The 13,091-nt window shown below is 39.0% G+C and overlaps 1 long non-coding RNA gene across 1 annotated transcript in view; it reads left to right on the forward strand.

Moving 5' to 3' along the window:
- The first annotated feature begins 798 nt into the window (after window positions 1–798).
- Window positions 799–13,091, forward strand: part of LOC117695550 (uncharacterized) — a 29,238-nt gene continuing 16,945 nt past the window's right edge. The window contains exons 1-2 of the long non-coding RNA XR_013108390.1: window positions 799–914; window positions 1,072–1,217. This is a non-coding gene — a long non-coding RNA (uncharacterized LOC117695550). The remainder of the gene's footprint in view (window positions 915–1,071; window positions 1,218–13,091) is intronic.

Genomic DNA, 13,091 nt, shown 5'->3' on the forward strand with positions numbered 1-13,091 from the left:
TTATTATTGTTGTTGTTGTTGTTGTTGCTATTATTTATTCACATTCAAAATGTTGCACTTCATCCTCCCTCAGAGAGTTCTTTTCCCATCATCTCTCTCCTTTGTTTCTGAGAGAGTACCTCCAGGGATACTCCTTCCCTGGAGTATCAAGTTTCTATAGATTTAGGCACATCCTCTCCCACTAAGGTAAGAAAAGGCGATTCTATCCTACATATGTGGCAGGGAGAGAAGTGGAGGGGTATGAGGGCATTGAACCTATTGGGTATGCTTTTAAGTTGGTGGCTTAGTATCTAGGAGATCCCAGGTGTCCAGGCTAGTTGACACTGTTGGTCTTCCTATGGGGTCACCATTCCTTTCAGTTCCTTCAATCTTTCCTCTACTTTTCATTAGGGGGTCTCTGTTAAATGCTTGGCTGTGAGTATCAGCATCTGTTTCAGTCAGCTGCTGGGAGAGCCTTTCAAAGGATGGCTATGATGAATTTCTGTCTTTAATCACAATATAGCATCAGTAACAATGTCAGGGGTTGATACACACCCATGCAATGGAGGCTTTAATTCATGAAAAATTCAGTCCCAAAATGAATCTGAAAAACTCTTGTCTAAGTTACTTATTGAAACATGATCCAGAGAACTGCTGAATATTTTGATGTGACAATTCACTGTAATCTAAATATCAACTGCCTGGGCCATCATGGGGTACATGTACCCACTGACAAGTGACAATTACCCATTGCTTTGCTTTCCAATTTTCAATTCTCAAAGTCCATGGCCCTGAGTTCACTCTGTACTTTGGCATGAAGCTCACTGTGGTGTTGTATGGGTATGAAGTAGTGAAAGAAGACTTGATTGATCATGGGGAAGAGTTTACTGAAAAAGGAGGCTTCCTAGTAGCTGAAAAAGTTAATAAAGGCCTTGGTAAGTAACTGTGTATGTTCATGTATGAGCTGGGCTGCATTCACAGTGAGAAAAAGATAGAAAGCAAAGGCTAGACTTGATCCTGGGGCTCAAACGGGGCATCTCTATGGCTGTATCTTCTCAGATACCCTTTCTTGTTCTGTTTCTATTTGTTTAGGAATTGTTTTTAACCATGGAAGCAGATGGAGACAAGATGCTTCACACTCATGACCATGCAGAGTTTAAGCATAAGGAAAAAAAACATTGAGGACTGTGTTCAAGAGGAAGCACAGTGTCTTGTGGAAGATCTGAGGCAAACCAATGGTGAGTACAAAAAAAATGGTGAGTTAGAGTACAAAGGATCCACTGGTATTATTCTATCTGAAATGTTTTTCTGTTATTTTTGAATCAGATAACATTAACACAGGTTTTTAAAATAATCTTTAATCTTTTTTTTCATTTCAGTCATAACCATCCTCCTATTATGCCCTCTGATTCTTCCTCATCCCATTCTTCCTCCCCCATCAACAAGAGGATGACCCTACACCCCCACACACCCAGTCCTCAACACCTTGCTATTTTCTTGGGCCTCAAGATTAAGAGTTAGGTGTATTTTCTCTCATTGAGGCCAGACCAGGCAGTTCTCTGTTGTGTATGTATCAGGGGCTTCTGAACAGCTAGTATATTCCTCCTGGATGGTAGTTCAGTGTCTGAGAGAGCCCAGGGTCAGGGTTAAAGACAGCTGGCCTTCCTATGAGGATGCCCTTCTCCTTAGCTTCTTCCAGTTTTTCCTTAATTCAACCACAGCAGGCCCTGGCTTCTGTCCATTGGTTGGTTGTAAGTATCTGCTATATTCTCAGTCAGGTGCTTGCAGGTCTTCTCAGAGAGTAGCCAGCTAGGCTCCTGTTAGTGCTCTTAACCACTGAGCCAGTTGATGCCCTGTCTCCAACTGGAGGTGGATTCCATAAATTCACTCTCTCCACTGTTGGGCATTTCATCTTAGGTCCCCGTCTTCTCCTCCTCTTCTTACTCCTTCTCTTCCTCTCAGTACTCCTCCCACCTTAGCTCCTCCTACATATCACCCTTCCTGCTAAAATGAAAGTTTTCTCTCAAAATACAATTAGAGCATAATTGTGCCAATTTGTACCAGTGAGGTACAAGATAGTCCTAATACCCAGTCCATCATTTTGTTGACTAACCAGAACCTCTGTCATCTATCCTAACTAAAACATTTAGTTCTGAACCTGGCTTTAGGATGAATGTCAGCTGACAACCATCCACTCAAATCTTTTCTCTCAAGGTAAATAGCCAGGATTGGCTATGAGGCTATAAGTTTTCAACCCCGTCAGAAATCCAGAATGACTGAGTTAACTATAATTGTGGGAAGCACAAAGCATAGCTTCTAAAACTTAGCCAATTTATAGAGACCTCTGAACACCTGGACACTCCCTCTACTACAAAACGTTGGAGCATCTGTTCTTCCACTTTCTGGCCCAGGATCATCTGACAGACCTTAGTGCTGCAGAATTATTAAGGGCTGATTACTCTGTCTAGGCAGATATAATCAGTCGACTATTCTGCAAGTGTGTCCTTTTCTGGACAGTAATTTGTCTGTAGAAGGAAAGAGGCAATTCTTGTCTAGTGGCTGTCTCACCACAACTGGAGTAACTCCAAGGATGCTCAATTTCTTCTTAGAATTCAATATAGGAAGCTGTCCGGAGCAGACAGGTCTCTAATCAAAACGAACATTAATACAGAAATGTTTGTCATGTCTAACTCTATTTGTTGTTTAAGAACAGATATTTTTTTCCTGTAACTCCCTTATGGGATCTATAACCATCATCTCCATTGTGGTAGCATTTGGAGTTGGAAGTGCAAAGGGAGGGGGTCTTCCGGAAATGGGCCATTTAGGGTCATAATGTTTGGCTGCCTTTTCCTCTAAGTCAGCACAATCTGGCTCTGACAAATCATCATCAACCTTTGGTTGTATTTTAGATTCTAATTTCGAATAAATACATTTCTTTTTGTTTTGAACATGAAAGATAGCATTCAAACAATGAAACAAAAGCAGACAATTAACACTCGTGAGCAGCAAACAACAAAACAAAAACAGAGAGTTGAGTTTAGTCTGACTTATTTCTTGCCCCATTTTCATTAACATGACTTACCTTTCTCAACATGGCAGATTCCTGCAACAATCAACAGATTCTTCTTCTGGTAACATCCCTCACTGGATCTCTTGTTCTTGTTGCCTCTTGTTGAGCACCAAAAAATGTTGAGGCCTAAGCTGCCCCACGTTGGGTGCCAAATATGTTGAGAACTGCACTACCCCACGTTTGGGGTCCAAAATGTCTTAGACTGTTCTGTCAATGTTTGGACCTGCACTGCCAAAAGCCTTGGGGACTAAGTTGTTAGAGCCTGCACTGCCCCAAGCTGCTCCAGTCTGCGGGTCAGGGCTCAGCAAGAAAGAGAGTGAGGAGGGACTCGAAAAATGGAGACCAGACAGAGTGTAATTCAATCCCGTTTATTCTTCGGCCTCTCTTCTTCTCTCCAAGTCCCAAGTCTTGAGTTCCTAGTCCCTAGTGCCTCTAAATTCCAAGCTACTTCTTTCAAGTACTAAGTGCCTAATAACTAATAATTCTTTTTCTAAGTTCTCTAGTCCAAGTGTCTTCTTCTTCAATGCCTAATTCCTACTCCAAGTTGTACTCCCAGTTGTACTCTCTAACCTAATTCCTAGTTCCAAGTTGTTCTTTCCTAATGCCTAATTCCTACTTCCAAGTTGTACTGAGTTGTACTCTTAATGTCTAATTCCTACTCCAAGTTGTTCTCTCTGAAGTGTCTGATTCTCTGTTCTCTTCCGAGTTGTACTGAACTCTTCTGTCTGCCTCTCTACTTTTATGTCTCACTTCTAAGCCAGGCCTTCAAGTCACACCTTTAATCATGCCCTTAGGTCTTGTCTCTAAATCTGATCTCTAAGTCACACCTTTAAGTCTCACACCTTTAATCTCACACACCCAAGGTATCTAAACCAAGATTATCAAAGTGTGCTCAGCTGTTGTAGGCTGATGTAAAACAAGTCTCATGTCAGGGTATATGGCTCAAGATGGCTGCAAAGTTGATAGCCGCTTTCTGTTAAAAGTCAGCTCCCAACACACAAGCTTGGCTGAACCCAAGAAAATTCTGATCATGCTCTTGGCTCCCAGTAGAATATAGACTCTCATGTTTAAATATTATCCAATGACTTTATACATTTAGAAATACTCAATTAACAACTTCCCCACATAATTAGAGTTGTTTCCCAATAGCTAACCTTAAGATATAAATCATTCCTTCCGCTGCTCACCCCTCTTCCTATCTGAGGCCTGGACCAGACCTCTTCCCGGCCTGTTGGTGAGTGCATCCCGGATCCCGCCGGAGACATTCTGGGGGCTCCAAGGATCCCACAGCCAGCTTTAGGTAGGAAAACCCAAATACTGCCCTGAGCCCATAGCTGGGTGCCCTGAGTGCTCAGATTCCAACAGATCCCCCCCTGCCCCTGCCGGCTAGCACCCCGCTTCTGGCCATCTCCCGGGTCTGAGGCCTGGACCAGACCTCTGCCAGGTCCGCTGTTGTGTGGACCCCGGATTCCGCCTGAGACATACTGGAAGGTCCACTCAACCCAGAGCCATAGAGGAACAACTGAACACAGAGTGTCAGACAACATATCCTGAGATATCCAAGAGGAGACACTGCACCCAGAACAGCAGACACCTAGCTGGACTGCCACCTTGGAGGCACCATATCCTGAGGCATCCTAGAGATACCACTGTAATCAGTGCAGCTGGAAAAAAATCACAGAGACATCTGGACCCCTAGAAGACCAGACACAAGTGAGACAACTGGAAAGGCAGGCTTCAATCAGAGACAAGTACAGGTAGCACTAGATTTAACCAGATGGAAAAAGGGAGGCGCAAGAATGTAAGCAACAGAAACCAAAGTTACATGGCATCATCAGAACCCAGTTCCCCCATCATAGCAAGCCCTGAACACCCCATCACACCAGAAAAGCACGATTCAGAATTAAAATCATTTCTCATGATGATGATAGAGGACTTTAAGAAAGACATAAATAACACTCTCAAAGAACAGATAGAAACCCTTAGAGAGGAAACACAAAAATCCCTTAAGGAATTGCAAGAAAATGCAACCAAGCAGGAGAAGGAATTAAACAAACCCATGCAGGATCTAAAAATGGAAGTAGAAACAATAAAGAAATCACAAAGGGACAATACCCTGGAGATAGAAAACTTTAAAAAATGATCAGGAGTCATAGACACAAGTATCACCAACAGAATACAAGAGATGGAAGAGAGAATCTCATGTGCAGAAGATACCATGGAAAACATTGACACAACTGTCAAAGAAAATGCAAAGTACAAAAAGCTACTAACCCAAAATATACAAGAAATCCAAGACACAATGAGAAGGCCAAACCTAAGGATAATAGGAATAGATGAGGGGGAAGACTCTCAACTTAAAGGAACAGTAAATATCCTCAACAAAATTATAGAGGAAAACTTCCCTAACCTAAAGGAAGAGATGTTCATAAATATACAAGAAGCCTACAGAACTCCAAATAGTTTAGACCAGAAAAGAAATACTTCCCGCCATATAATAGTCAAAACATCAAATGTACAAAACAAAGAAAAAATACTAAAAGCAGTAAGGGAAAAAGGCAAAGTAACATATAAAGGCAGACCTATAAGAATTACACCAGACTTCTCACCAGAGACCATAAAAGCCAGAAGATAGTGGACGGATATCATACAGACCCTAAAAGAACATAAATGCCAGCCCAGACTACTATACCCAGCAAATCTGTCAATCATTATTGATGGAGAAACCAAAATATTCCATGACAAATCCAAGTTTACACAGTATCTCAACAGAAACCCAGCACTTCAAAGGATAATTGATGGAAAACTCCATCACAAGGAGGGAAACTACAACCTAGAAAAAGCAGGAAAGTAATCTTCCAAAAGCCATAAAAGAAGGTAGCTACACAAACATATCTCCACTGCCAATAACAAAAATAACAGGAAACAACACTCATTTTTCCTTAATATCTCTTAATATCAATGGACTCAATTCTCCAATAAAAAGACATAGACTATCAGAGTGGATACATAAGCAGGACCCAACATTTTGCTGCATTCAGGAAACACACCTCTGTGGAAAAGACAGACACTACCTCAGAGTAAAAGGTTGGAAAACAATCTTCCAAGCAAATGGTCCCAAGAAACAAGCTGGAGTAGCAATTCTAATATCAAATAAAATCATTTTTCAACCAGAAGTAATCAAAAAAGATAAAGAAGGACACTTCATATTCATCAAAGGAAAAATGTACCAATAGGAACTCGCAATTCTCAACATCTATGCCCCAAATGTAAGGGCACCCACATACATAAAAGAAACTTTACTAAACCTTAAAGCATACATTGCACCCTACACAGTAATAGTGGGAGATTTCAACACCCCACTCTCAGCTATGGACAGATCATGGAAACAGAAACTAAACCGAGACACAATGAAACCAACAGAAGTTATGAACCAATTGGACTTAACTGACATCTATAGAACATTTCATCCTAAAACAAAAGAATATACCTTCTTTCAGCACCTCATGGTACCTTCTCCAAAATAGACCATATAATTGGTCACAAAACAGGCCTCAACAGATACAAAAAGATTGAAATAATCCCTAGTACCTTATCAGACCACCATGGACTAAGACTTGTCTTTGACATGGACAAAAACAACAGAAAGCCCACATACACTTGGCAACTGAACAATGCTCTTCTCAATGATAACTTGGTCAAGGAAGAAATAAAGAAAGAAATTAAAGACTTTTTAGATTTAAATGAAAATGAGGACACATCATATCAAAACTTGTGGGACTCATTGAAAGCAGTACTAAGAGGAAAACTCATAGCTCTAAGTGCTCACAAAAAGAAATTGGAAAGAGCATACATTAACAACTTGATAGCAAACCTGAAAGCATTAGAACAAAAAGAAGCTAGTATACCCAAGAGGAGTAGATGGCAGGAAATAATCAAACTCAGGGCTGAAATCAATCAAGTTGAAACAAAAAGAACTATACAAAATATCAACAAAACCAGGAGCTGGTTCTTTGAGAAAATCAATAAGATAGACAAACCCTTAGCCAGATTAACCAAAGGGCTTAGAGACAGCATTCAAATTAATAAAATCAGAACTGAAAAAGGAGACATAACAACAGAAACAGAGGAAATTTTTAAAAATCATCAGATCCTACTACAAAGGCCTATACTCAACAAAATTGGAAAATCTGGATGAAATGGATAATTTTCTAGACAGATACCAGGTACCAAAGTTAAACGAGGAGCAGATAAACCATCTAAACAGTCGCATAATGCCTAAAGAAATAGACACAGTCATTAAAAATCTTCCCACCAAAAAATGTCTGGGGCCAGATGGTTTCAGTGCAGAATTCATTCAGACCTTCAAGGAAGACCTAATACCAATCCTCTTCAAGCTATTCCATCGAATAAAAACAGAAGGAACACTACCCAATTCGTTCTATGAAGCTAACATTACGCTCATACCTAAACCACAGAAAGATCCAACAAAGAAAGAGAACTACAGTCATGGAATATCTTAGTTTCTCCATCTATGGTAATTAAAAGTTTTGCTGTGTATAGTAGTCTGGGCTGGCATTTGTGTTCTTCTAGGGTCTGTATGATATCACTCCAGGATCTTCTGTCTTTTATAGTCTGTGGTGAGAAGTTTGGTGTAATTCTAATAGGTCTGCCTTTATATTTGCTATGGTGGGAGCACTGGGTTCTGAGGATGTTAGTTACTTTTGGTTTCTGTTGTTTATATTCTTATGCTTGCTTTTTTCCATCTGGTTATCACTAGTACTCCCTGCACTCACTGTCTCTGAGTGGAGCCTGTCTCTTCTCTTATCTTGCTTGTATAAGAACTCCTCAGAGTCCAGCTGTCTCTGTGATCCTGTGATCCTGAGATCCTGGGTGTAAGAGATCCTGGGACTCAAGCTGCCTCTGTGATCCTGAAATCCTATAATCCTGGGTGTGTTTGATCTCCTGGGATTCCAGCTTCCATTGGGTATTGTGACAGTGTATGCAGAGCTATGATCCTGGGTGTTTTAGAGATCCTTGGAGTCCAGCTTTCTCAACTGCTGTGAGTGTAGTAGTACTCTAAGTACAGTGGTTTTCCACTGCTCTGAATACAGTGGTTCCTCTAGATTGCATCAGGATATAGTATCTTCATGGGAGCAGACCAGCTGGGAGTCTACCCCAGCAACAAGAACCAAGTGGAGGGGGTGGAGTTGGAGTGATAATAAGGAGGGTGGTGTTTTGGTAGGTGATGGGTCCTTAGTGCCCCAGGCTCCCATCTGCTGCTTTGGGCATTTAGGTTGTGGGAGAGGGTTCTTACTCTTTGCTCTGAGTACAGTGGTTCCTCTAGGATGGGTCAGGATATGGTGTCTTCACCGGAGCACACCAGCTAAAAGTCTACCTCAGCAACAAAGCATTTTCCTGATTTTTTTCTCTGCCCATTTATCCTTAGAGTAGCAGAAAGCTACTGATTTGTTTGAGTTAATTTTGTATTTAGCCACTTTGTTAAATTGTTTATCAGCTAAAAGCGTGCTCTGGCAGAAGTTTTGAGGTTGCTTATGTATACCATCATATCATCTGCAAATAGTGATATCTTGACTTCTTCCCAATTTGTATCCCTTTGATTTCCTTTTTTTTTTTTTTTTTGTCTAATTTCTTTGTCTAGGACTTCGAGCACTATATTAAATAGATATGGGGAGAGTTGGGAGCCTTTTCTTGTCCCTGATTTTAGTGGGATTGCTTTAAGTTTCTTTTTATTTAGTTTGATGTTTGTAATTGGTTTGCTGTATATTGCTTTTATTATGTTTAGGTATGGACATTGAATTTATGATCTGATACTTTTAACATGAAAGTGTATCTTACTTTGTCAAAAGCTTTTTCAGCATCTACTGAGATGATCATGTGCTTTTTTCCCCTTGAGTTTGCTTATATAGTGGATTATGTTCATGGATTTTTATACATTGAACCATCCTTGCATCCCTGGGATGAAGCCTATTTGATCATGGTGAATGATCATTTTCATGTGTTTTTGGATTTGGTTTGTGAGAATTTTATTGAGTACTTTTGCATCAATATTTTAAGGGAAATTGTTCTGAAGTTCTTTTTCATTGTTGGGTCTTTGTGTGGTTTAGGTATCAGCACAACTGTGGCTTCATAAAATGAATTTGGTAGTGTCCCTTCTGTTTCTGTTTCGTGGAATAATCTGAAAAGTATTGGAATTAGGTTTTCTTTGAAGGTCTGATAGAATTCTGCATTAAACCATCTGACCCTAAGTTTTTTTTATTTTTGGGGGGCACTTTTTAATAACTTCTATTTCTTTAGGGGTTATGGGACTGTTTAGATGTTTTATCTGATCATGATTAAACTTTGTTACCTGGTATCTGTCTAGAAAATCACCCTTCTTTTTCTAGATTTTCCAGTTTTGTTGTATATAGGCTTTTGTAGTAAGATCTCATGATTTTTTGAATATCTTCTGTTTCTGTTGTTATGTCTCCCTTTTCATTTCTGTTTTTGATAATTTGGATACTGACTCTCTGCCCTCGGGTGGTTAGTCTGGCTAAGGGTTTATCTATCTTGTTGATTTTCTCAAAGAATCACTTCCTGGTTTTGTTGATTTTTTTCTATAGTTCTTTCTGTTTCCACTTGGTTATTTTAGCCTCAAGTTTGATCATTTTCTGCCATCTCCTCTTCTTGGGTGAGTTTGCTTTTTTTTTTTTTTTTTTTTTTAAATTGTAGAGCTTTCTGATGTGCTGTTGCACTTCTAGTGCATGAATCTTTGTAATTTTTTTAGGAAAAGCTTTCCTACTAGTACTGCTTTCATCGAGTCCCATAAACTTGATATGTTTTGCCTTCATTTTCATTAAATCCATTTCGTTTATAACCTGTATTACTTTCAATGTGTCTCTGTTTTGTTTCTTTTTCAATGACCTGCCCATTGATGAAAGTGGGGTGTTGAAGTCTCCCACTATTATTGTGGAGGATTCAATTTGGTTTTGAACTTTGGTAAAATTTCTTTTAGGAATTTGGGTGCCTTTGCAGTTGGGACATAGATAATCAGAATTGAAACTTTCTCTTGTTGGATTTTTCCTTTGATGAATATGAAGTTTCCTTCCCCATCACACTTCAATACTTTTGATTGAAAGTCAACTTAAATGAGTAGGAGTGTGGCAACTTTAACTTCTTCTTGGGAATATTTCCTTGAAAGCCTTTATTCTCAGCCTTTAACTTTGAGGAAGTGTCTGTCTTTTTCATTGAGGCATGTTTCTTTTATGTAGCAAAATGCTGTATCCTGCTTGTGTATCCAGTCTGTTATCTGATGTCTTTTTTATTGGGGAATTGAGTCTGTTAATACTGAGAGATACTAAAGATAGATGATTGTTAGTACTTGTTATGTTTGTTGTAGGTGACATTACATGAATGTGATTCTCTCTTTTTGGTTTTGTTTTGAGATGATTAACATTTTGTTTTTTCTTTGGTGTAAGTATTCTCCTTGTGTTGGAGTTTTCTTTCTAGAATCCTTTGTAGGGTTAAATTTGTAGAAGTACTGTTTAAATTTTTTTTGTCATAGAATATTTTGGTTTCTTCATCTATGTTGAGAGTTTTTTCTGGGTTGGCATTTGTGCTTTCATAGGGTCTGCATGACCTGTGTCCAGGCTCTTCTGGCTTTCAGGGTCTCTGATGAGAAGTATGGTGTAATTCTAATAGGTCTGACTTTATATATTACTTGACCTTTTTCTTTTACAATTTCTAATAATTTTTCTTTGCTCTGTGAATTTTCTCTTTGGTTTATTATGTGATGAGATCATTTTCTTTTCTGGCCCAATTTATTTGGTGTTCTACAGGCTTCTTGTATACGTATGGCCATCTATTTCTTTAGCTTAGGGATATTTTCTTCTATGACTTTGTTGAAGATATTTTTGGGTCCTTTGAGCTGGGAATATTCACTCTCTTCTATTCCAATTATTCTTAGATTTGGTCTTTTCATTGTATCCTGGATTTCCTGGATGTTTTAGGTTAGGAGTTTTCTGATTCAAATTTTCTTTGACTGCTGAGTCAATATCTACATCTGAGATTCTCTCTTCTATCATTGTATTCTGTTGTTGATGCTTGCATATTTAGTTCCTGATCTCCTTTCTAGGTTTTCATTTTCTATGGCTCCCACCATTTGTATTTTCTTTGTTGTTCCTCTTTCCATGTTTAGGTTTTGAACTGCTTTGTTAAATTTCTTTATCAGTTTTATTACATTTTCTTATATTTATTTAGGTGATTTTTTTCCTGTTTAAAGGCTTCTACCTCATTGTCTATGTTTTATTTTATTTCTTTCAGTGAGTTATTTATATCCTCTTTAAAGGACTTTATTATCTTCATGAGATAGGATTTTAGGTCAGTATCCTGGTTCTCAGGTGTATGGATGTAACCAGGGCTTGCTGAGTTTGGAGAAATGGGTTCTGATAATGCCACTATATATTGGCTTCTGCTGTTTGTGGTCTTGTGCTTGCCTCTTGCCATCTGGTTATCTCTGTTGTTAACTGGTATGGCTGTCTCTGTCTGGATCCTGCCTCCTGTGTCCTATGGTTGTTGTAGGTTTCCTGGGAGGCCTGTGGTCCTGGTTGTAGAAGACCTCCTGGGATGCCTTCAGACTGTGTGATCTTTAACCCTGGGTTTAGCAGACTACCTGTGAGCCCTTCATCCTGTGGGGTCTTCAGAAATACAGATATACTATGGTTTCCCCAGGGGAAGTTCCAGCCCAGAATGTGAGTGGAGTTCTCACAGGAGTGGGGGTTGCTGTGTAGATGGCTCCCAAGTCAACTGGGCTTGTCAGGGTTCTTAGCTTCTGTGATTATTTGGAAGCATCTTTTACCTGTGACCCTCACTGTAGCAGACCTCCTGGGGGACCTTCAGGCTGTTGGGTCTTCAGAGGAGCAGACACACTGATGGTCAGGCCAGGTGGAATGTGCAGCCTGAAAAGTCTAAACACAGCTTTTATTTAATTTCTAATAAGTTCTATCCTTAGCACAAATATACCTTATTTATTGCTGATTATTTTATCAGAGAATAATTGCTGTTGATAATGGTGACAGTGACTTCATCTACATTTATGGATCCCAAATCAGATACTATTTGTTTTCAATTTGTTGATCTACTTTTGTCTCCCAAACTTCACTGATGTATCAAGGTGTCTTGAAAACTCATGTTCACAGTCCTGGATGTTGATAACTCAAAGTATACTTTTTATTCCTGAGCTGTGTATAATAGAATTTTATCTGCTTGGACTCCATGAAAATGCTATAACAAACTTGTATATCAGATAGATTACAGACCTTACAAAAACAATTGGCCATACAATTTTATTCTTTACATTGGGGTTGCTGTATAATAAGAGTTTGTCTATCTAGATTGCTGTGCCACTGTGGCTGATCTCCCTTTTGTGATCCCCGAGACCAGAAGCTGCAGTTTTTTTGGCACTTAGCACCTCATTCTAAAAGCAGCTTAAGTATACAGCTTTTGTTTTGTCTCAGCAAAAACTGCTGGGCTCTGACTTATGCCTGCTAGTATGAGGCACTCAAAAAGTTATTATAGATTTTATTATTAAGAATAAAAATTTTCTATAAAAGCTATCTAAGAAAAAAGTGCAAAGAAATCTTCTATTTTATTTGAGAAAAGGAAAAAGGTTCTATATAAGTGGGAAAAGGCAAAAACTTTTGTTTTATCTTTCCATTATGTTTGCCCTCATCCTTTTGTCCTCAGTATTCATATATTTTTAATATGTGATTGCACATTACAAAGTTCATTACAAGTCTATACCAAAAATTAGATTGAAATAAAGGTTTATAATAAAGAATATTTCTAGACATATTTGTTGGTAGTGATTGCATGGCTAAGCATCCATTATCTGTGTGGCTCCAGAGCTTCACTGAGGGTTTGGAACTAGAACTAAGTTATCAGTGAAGATTCATGTAGATGAGCCCAGACAGTGTTTTATTTTCCATCCTAACAACTATGGTAAATTTTTGATTTTACCTTTTAATGATCTTTGGCAAATTGT

The sequence above is a fragment of the Arvicanthis niloticus genome, chromosome 1, assembly GCF_011762505.2.
Source record: "Arvicanthis niloticus isolate mArvNil1 chromosome 1, mArvNil1.pat.X, whole genome shotgun sequence".
NCBI lineage: Eukaryota > Metazoa > Chordata > Mammalia > Rodentia > Muridae > Arvicanthis > Arvicanthis niloticus.